Here is a 7,469-nt window from a genome sequence, read left to right on the forward strand (position 1 = left end):
TTAGTAGAGACTACTATAACCCACTTCTCCATGGTTGTTGATTATCAATAAAATGAAATAATAGCTAAGCTTAGGGGATGTGGCTCCAGTATATAACAGTTGTGTTCAGTGCGGTTGCGCTCGCTGAGCCGATGCGGTTGCGCTGGATGCGGCGTTGCGTCGGGCTCGCTGGGGTTGTGCTCGGTGATACAGATGCGGCTGCGTTCGCTGCAGTTGCGCTCGTTGCGCTGTTGCGGCTACGTTCGCTACGGCTACGCTCGCTGCGCTTTTGCGGCTACGCTCGCTGAACTGTTGCGGGTGTGCTCGCTGAGCCGATGGGGCTGCGTTCGCTGCGGTTGCGCTGGCTGCGGCGTTGCAAACTGAGTAAGACAGTAGGCAAAAGGAACAAGTTGAGTAATGGGTCAAAAGGAGTAACTTTTGGTTTGCGTCAAAATGGGTAGGGTCAACCCAAAACAAACATTGGTTAAAGTACCTGCTGGACCCACTTTCTCACCTTTGTATAAATAAGAAGTGTCAAATATGATAACAAAGATTACCTTATTTCAATAACAAAAAGAAAGTATGCAACAAAAATACACTTTGAGTAAAGTCTAACCCATTCTACCCACTTGACCAGTTTCGGTTTTAGTTTACAAATAAATAAACTTGTGTGCCCAACCCGATATAAGATCTAACCCAAATCATCCGTCGTCATAAGTCATCAAATGAAATTATATAAGTCATTTAAGAACCATACCAACTTAATTATATGCGGATCGAGTGACCTGAAGAGGACCCATTTGAGAATTTTGTGGTTGGGAATGGAGTTTTGAAGATTAAATGATGGATGCATGTGAGTGGGTTTTGCTTAAAGAACAAACAAAAACAGAATCATATGCTAATAAATCATGGTATATAAACATGCCAACTACATCATTCCCCTTCAGCTTTCAATCACAAATTCTTAAAAGGTTTTAAATTACAAACAAAGATACATCAAGGACACCAAATGAAGGCATGTAAATTTCGCAATCAATAACTTACCTCCTCTCTCTCATTCTTATATTAGTTGGTTTCTTTCGATTTTCCTCAGCAAAAACAACTGTCAATTCTCTCTCATGCAAAACCTGACCTTCATCTGGTATTTTGCTTCTGCAGCATCAGCGGGATCTACATACGCACAAATCCAAACCCCTTTGGCTCCCTGCACAAACAATCAAATAAAAATTATTCAACATAAAATCAAAAACAAGTTATGTTAACCTGCTTTTACCGTAACTACTTGTAAAACTGATTTGGGTACAGACAAACTTTTGCTTCTATCTAGCTAACTGTTTCATGCAAATTATCTCAATTCCCAAACTGTAAAATAAAATTATAATTTTAAAAATAAATTTGGTGAAACTAACAGTTAACTTGTTGAGATATACAACTTTTAAAATTTTCGTTTTGGTAGCAGCCGCGCTCCACCGTCAAGTCATCATCGAATATCTGTCGCACGGAGCTACAAAGGTAATTTGCAAAGTGGGGTTACATTTATCAGAATAGAATAGCATAACATATTATAATGTTAAGAGAACCATACCTCTTGACTGATTATTTATCCACAATAATCGTCGCAGGGGAACTGATTTCTTCAATACCAGAGCCCTCGTCTCTGACTTTAAAGATACCTACATGGATAAATTCATTAAGATAAAAATTATAAGATTGTCAACTATACCATACTAAATAGTTCTTTACTCACTGATAATCCGGTATGTCAAGCTTTCTAAAAACCGTAACCTCTCCATGGTTGCAATGTTCACCTTTTCCAACAAACATAAAACCAAGCAAGAGGTGATTTTGAGATTCATTGCACACGACTAAAAAAAGTATCAGCTTACCATTCAAGAAACATCGTTAATCACTCAATTGTGAAAGTCATAACTATTGTTAATATTAACCAAGAAAACTATAAAGAAACAACTTATAAACAAAAATCAGAGACATTAACTGCCTTTCAAAAAAGATAAAAAAATAACTAAAGAACTATGATCCATATGTTCATCAGCAGCTTAAAGATTCATAAATATTAAAAAAAAAAACCAAAGATAAAAACATCAAACAAAACCTACCCAGAACCCAATAGACCACAAAAAACATAAAAGCACATTAAATCCTACAACCCTTGTTTTTACAAGATCAAGCTTCATGGCTTACCTCGACCAGAATCATCAAGCTTCTTGCTACTATAGATTTGATTTTAAGAAGAGATTCTTGATTTTTTATACCGAAACCCTAGCAACTCCAAATCGGTTCAATATATGTTGTCTAAGCAAAATATCACAACAAACATCAAACTATAGCTGATAATCCTCAATACAGGGCTAAAGAAAACTCAAAAACTTACCCTTGAAACTGCAATCAGAACCTAGTCGTGTGAATCACCGTTGTCTTCGTGTTTGGTGGTGAGAGAGGTGGTGGTCGTGATGATAACAGAGAGAATTGTGCGGCGGGGTGGGGGAGGCGGTGGCTCTGGTGAAGAACGTTAGGGTTTGGTGAAGAGGGGCGCTTGATGAAAATGAGGGTTAGGGGTTGTGATTTAGGTTAGAAGGGTGACTTTGAACCAAAAGTTGGTGATGAACGGCAATTGTAGAGATCGTCGGCCGTCAGAACCATTGAATGGCTCCCGTATCTCTCTCTGTCGTCTCTCTTTCACTCTGTAAGGTGTGTGTATGAAAGGGAGAAAAAAGAAAGTCTGGGAATCTGGGGTTTGCAAAAGAGAATTTAGAGCATTCACATCCTAACCATCAAATTATGTGAGGAGGGGTTTTTATATTATAAAGGGTATAAAAAGTGGATGTGAGTAGAGGAGAGAGAAAATGTTACTGTTCATCTGTATATTTGGAGGGACACTGTTCACCCGTTATAATTTTTTAATATATTTTGAAAGTGGTTGTGAGTGGAAGTTAGAGAAAAATGTAATGATAATGTTATTTAATTGAAAGGAGAGAGAAAAAGTATTTGTTTTTAGTGGAAATATATTGATATAGGAGTTGTTTTTTAGTGGAATGTATGTATAATTTGATGGATTGGATGTGAATGCTCTTAGATCTGAAGTATTTCGGTCATGTTTGGCTAAGCTTTTTAAAAACAAGTTATTGACCTATTGGTTTTTTGAAAAGTTAGTATGGAGTGACTTTTTAGAAAAATCATTTTTCCTCTTCACATACACCCTCATTGCCAAACACTATTTTAGAGTTTATGACTTTTCAAAAGCCAATAAGTCAATAAGTTGTTTCAAAAAGCTTAGCCAAACATGCTCTTCGATTTTGAATTTTAAAGGCTCGCTCATCTAAATCCCCCCCCCCCCCAAGTGAGATTTCAGGATGTTTGAAATTTGTTGAAATTAATTTGTGCTTTGCAGCATTGTATAATATGCTTCCAAGTGTTGTAAATGGACAAATGACTATTCTTGCCCTTCTTATATGCTTATTAAGAGCATTCACATCCAAACCATCAAATTATACATACATTCCACTAAAAAACAACTCTTATATCAATATATTTCCACTAAAACAAATACTTTTTCTCTCTCCTTTTCAATTAAATAATATTATCATCACATTTTTCTCTCTCCTTCACTCACAACCACTTTGAATATATATTAAAAAAATTATACTGGGTGAACAGTGTCCCCCCAAATATACAGATTAACAGTAACATTTTCTCTCCTCTCCACTCACAACCACTTTTTATACCCTTTATAATATAAAAACTCCCACTCACATATTTTGATGGATAGAATGTGAATGCTCTAAAGTAGTATAGATACATATATATATATATATATATATATATATATATATATATATATATATATAATTTGTATATTATAATATAATAGTAATCTATGTTGGAAGATGAAATGGATGCCATGTGTAGCATTATGTTAAAAAAAAAACAATGCATACTAATTAAGAAGGGTTTGGAAAATGTAGTGTCCGTTGGATTTGGGTGAAATGATCTAAACCATTGATTTGGAAATAAAAGAATACGTGGTGATCATCGTCCGCAAGAAACAAATCACAACGGCAGAAAAATACGTTTCTCCCTTTTACACTCTTCCACATCCACATGGCTTCTTCCCGATATTGCGCTACGATTGTTACATCTTCTAGTTCCGATATGTACGGTTGTTGATCGTACCTGCAACGTAAATCTCGCCGGTGGGTGTATTGAGGCTGAAAAAAACCGGTGGCGGTCGATGATGATGCTTGTCATGAGAGTGGTCACCGGAGTCTTGCTAGAGGAAACGTGAGATCGAAAAACAGAGAACAACCAGTGATTGTAAACAATAAAATCAAGCGATTGAAACAGAGTGTGCATGACTCCAATATCCAATGATGAAGAGAGTCTGGAAAAAGGGGGTTTCCGCAGCAACCAAAAACAAATCGAGATCTTCATCACACACTCGCATTTAATCGGTAATACATGACGGCAGTGATTATCGAACTAATTCGTGTTTATTAGTTACAGTACTAAGGAAAGGTCTAGATCTAAAAGCATGTTTACGTTCTAATAAACTACGAGAAACAAAATGTTGATTGTCGATTTCAATATCCTACCCACTGTTGGACAAAAGTGAAAATAGAATGCAAAATAAAACAAGATAAGCTCAGTCGAATGATTCTCTTTTACCGAATGCTTCAAATGTTGCTTTTTCGACTGATTTATTCTACAACTAGGTTGCCTATTTATAATAAAAAGCTGAAACAGAAAAGGACCTAACGAACAGGTCTTATTCCAGAAATTGCTCAACTATAGCAACGTACTCGGTCACAACAGAATGAGTCAACCACTAATTAACCAACACTCTCCCCTTAGTGTTGGCTCCGTTCTTCAGATCCTTGACTCCGACAACACTCCGCATTTCACCGAACTTGACTCCGACAACACTCCGCATTTCACCGAACTTGATCAGAGGCAATGCTTTCGTTAGTGTGTCTGCCTTTTGCAATTCGCCACTTACTTGCTTGACTTCAATTTGTTCTCGTTCTACACATTCTCGTATGAAATGAAATTTTGTATAAATGTGTTTACTTCGCCCGTGAAAAACAGGATTCTTTATTAACGCAATCGCAGACTCGTTATTAACTAACAACAACGCCTTTTGAGCTTCTTTGCCGGTTAACTCGCTGAGTAAACTTCTTAGCCATAATGCTTGACACGTCGCCGATGTTGCGGCCATGAATTCAGCTTCACATGAGCTAATAGCCACTGTTTTCTGCTTCTGAGAGGACCACATGATCATATTTCCCGAAAAAAAACACCGTACCAGTTGTGCTTCGACAATCTTCACGGTCGGTTCCGTGGCTGCTGTCTGAATAACCCACTAACCGACCTTCTCCACCTCTTTTGTATTTTAGCCCATAACTTGTGGTACCCTTTAGATACCTTAATATTTGCTTCACGGCTGCAAGATGAGATTCTTTTGGTGATTGCATAAATATACTCACGAGCCCAACCGAGTAACTCAAGTCCGGGCGAGTGTGGAGTAAATAACGAAGACTCCCGATGATTCTTCTATACCCAGTTGCATCCACCACCTTGCCTTTCTCATCTTTTATCAGTTTTAATTTTTGATCCATGGTCTCATTTTTTTTATGTCAATAAATTAACACTGGATCACAAAAAGAATTGTTGATGTGTGTGATTCAAGTGTAGGGATGGCAATGGGTCGGGTTTTGGACGGGTTTAGGTAATCCCAAACCCAAACCCAGTTAGATAAGCTTGCCCCAAACCAGTTCCAAAACCCGCCGGGTATCGGGTATACCCGCGAGTTTCGGGTAAACCCGTTAATTTAAATAGATTACTCGTTGGGTATACTCATCTCAAAACCCATTGGGTATCTATTGGGTAACTACTAACCGGTTACATTTTGTATTGTCATTATAAAAATATATATCAAATAACTACAATGTATACGGAATTGAATACCTATATGTGTAAAAAATGGATGTATCATATATATAAATATTTAATAATATAAAAGAAATTATATCGGGTATACAACCGGGTAAATGGGTACACTTTATCGGGTAACTGGGTCAGGTAAACGGGTATATCACTAAATTCCAAACCTGTCCCAAACCCGTGAAAAAAAATAAAAACTATTCCCAAACCCGATTAACCGACCCCAAACCCGTCCCAAATGTGTCGGGTTTCGGGTTTACCCAGCGAGTTCGGGTTTGATTGCCATCCCTATTCAAGTGAGTAAAAGATTATATATCTACCAAATAAATGCATGAGATGTTAATGAATATTACCTGGATTGATGAATATGTGGTTGAAGTAGAATTCCAAAATAGAGGTGAGCTAATAGTGACACAAAATAGAGGTGAGCTAATAGTGACAATAGAAATCGTCAACAAGCATAACGTGATATCAAAATAGGAGAAATATGAGAAGTGTATCTCCTTTCATTTATTAACAATGTATATATACACAGTGATGTAGTCAAAATACAACTGAAACATAACAACCTAAGAGGAGAATCAGGAGGGTATATATCTGTATTTATAATAGTTATGGATATTAAGAGGATAAGGCCGTGGGGTATGGGGCGGGAGTTTGGGCGTGGGTTGAGGGAAAACGCCCAAGTCACCACCCTGGGGGCTTGGGTTGGGCGTGGGTTTTGGGCGTGGCCCCCATTGGTGTGGGTTTAAAGCCGGGCGTGGGGCGGACTAGTAAGTAACATGGTAGGCTCTCAATGGCCAAACCAAACTCATGCCCCTCAACCCAAGCCCCCAACCCAAGCCCCACCATACCCTATGGGCGTGGGTTTGAGTGGTGGTGGGGGGGGGGGGGTTCCATTCCACGTGTCAACCAATGCCCCAACCTAAGCCCCACCATACCCCATGATCTAACAGTTCCATTTTTTAGTGTCATTTTCATTTGACATTTCTATTTTTTCAATTCATTTTTTGTTATAATTATGCAACGTATTTATAATAGTTATGGATATTAATAGGATAACTCACTAGTACAGAATGAAGCATTAGACACGGTCCCAAATATTTTTTAGACGCGGGCTTGGCAAAAGCCACTCTAAAAACCCTTTCTCACATTTCCATACTTACAAATAAGTCATGAAACCATTTTACCAATTAAATATATATTTAATAATTATTTTTAGTCGCGGTCTCAGAAAAACCACGTCTAAAAACCCTTTCCCACGTTCCCATACTCATAAATAAGTCATGAAACCATTTTACTAATTAAATATATATTTAATAATTATTTTTAGTCACGGTCTCCACTAAAGCCCTAATTATGGCATAAAATTTAATTGTTTTGATTTTAATTACTTTAGATCTGTGGTGGAGAAATTGATTTGTTGGATCTGAAACCAGGGTAATATAGCAAATGGAAGGTGGAAATCACTAACTTAATACAACATTCAAGTTCACAAGTTGGTAATTTCGTTGTAAGTTTTTATCTGAATT

The 7,469-nt window shown here is 37.5% G+C and overlaps 1 long non-coding RNA gene across 2 annotated transcripts; it reads right to left on the reverse strand.

Moving 5' to 3' along the window:
- Window positions 1-4,636: 4,636 nt before the first annotated feature.
- LOC118484272 lies at window positions 4,637-6,492 on the reverse strand. 2 transcript variants are annotated; one of them, XR_004873145.1, is made up of 2 exons: window positions 6,291-6,492; window positions 4,637-5,570 (listed from the first exon to the last, which is right to left on the reverse strand). It is a non-coding gene; the product is annotated as an uncharacterized LOC118484272 (long non-coding RNA). The 2 variants fall into 2 exon arrangements; XR_004873144.1 differs by having other exon boundaries at window positions 4,637-5,644.
- Between the last annotated feature and the right edge of the window lie 977 nt (window positions 6,493-7,469).

This window comes from Helianthus annuus, chromosome 11 (assembly GCF_002127325.2).
Source record: "Helianthus annuus cultivar XRQ/B chromosome 11, HanXRQr2.0-SUNRISE, whole genome shotgun sequence".
Taxonomy (NCBI): Eukaryota; Viridiplantae; Streptophyta; class Magnoliopsida; order Asterales; family Asteraceae; genus Helianthus; species Helianthus annuus.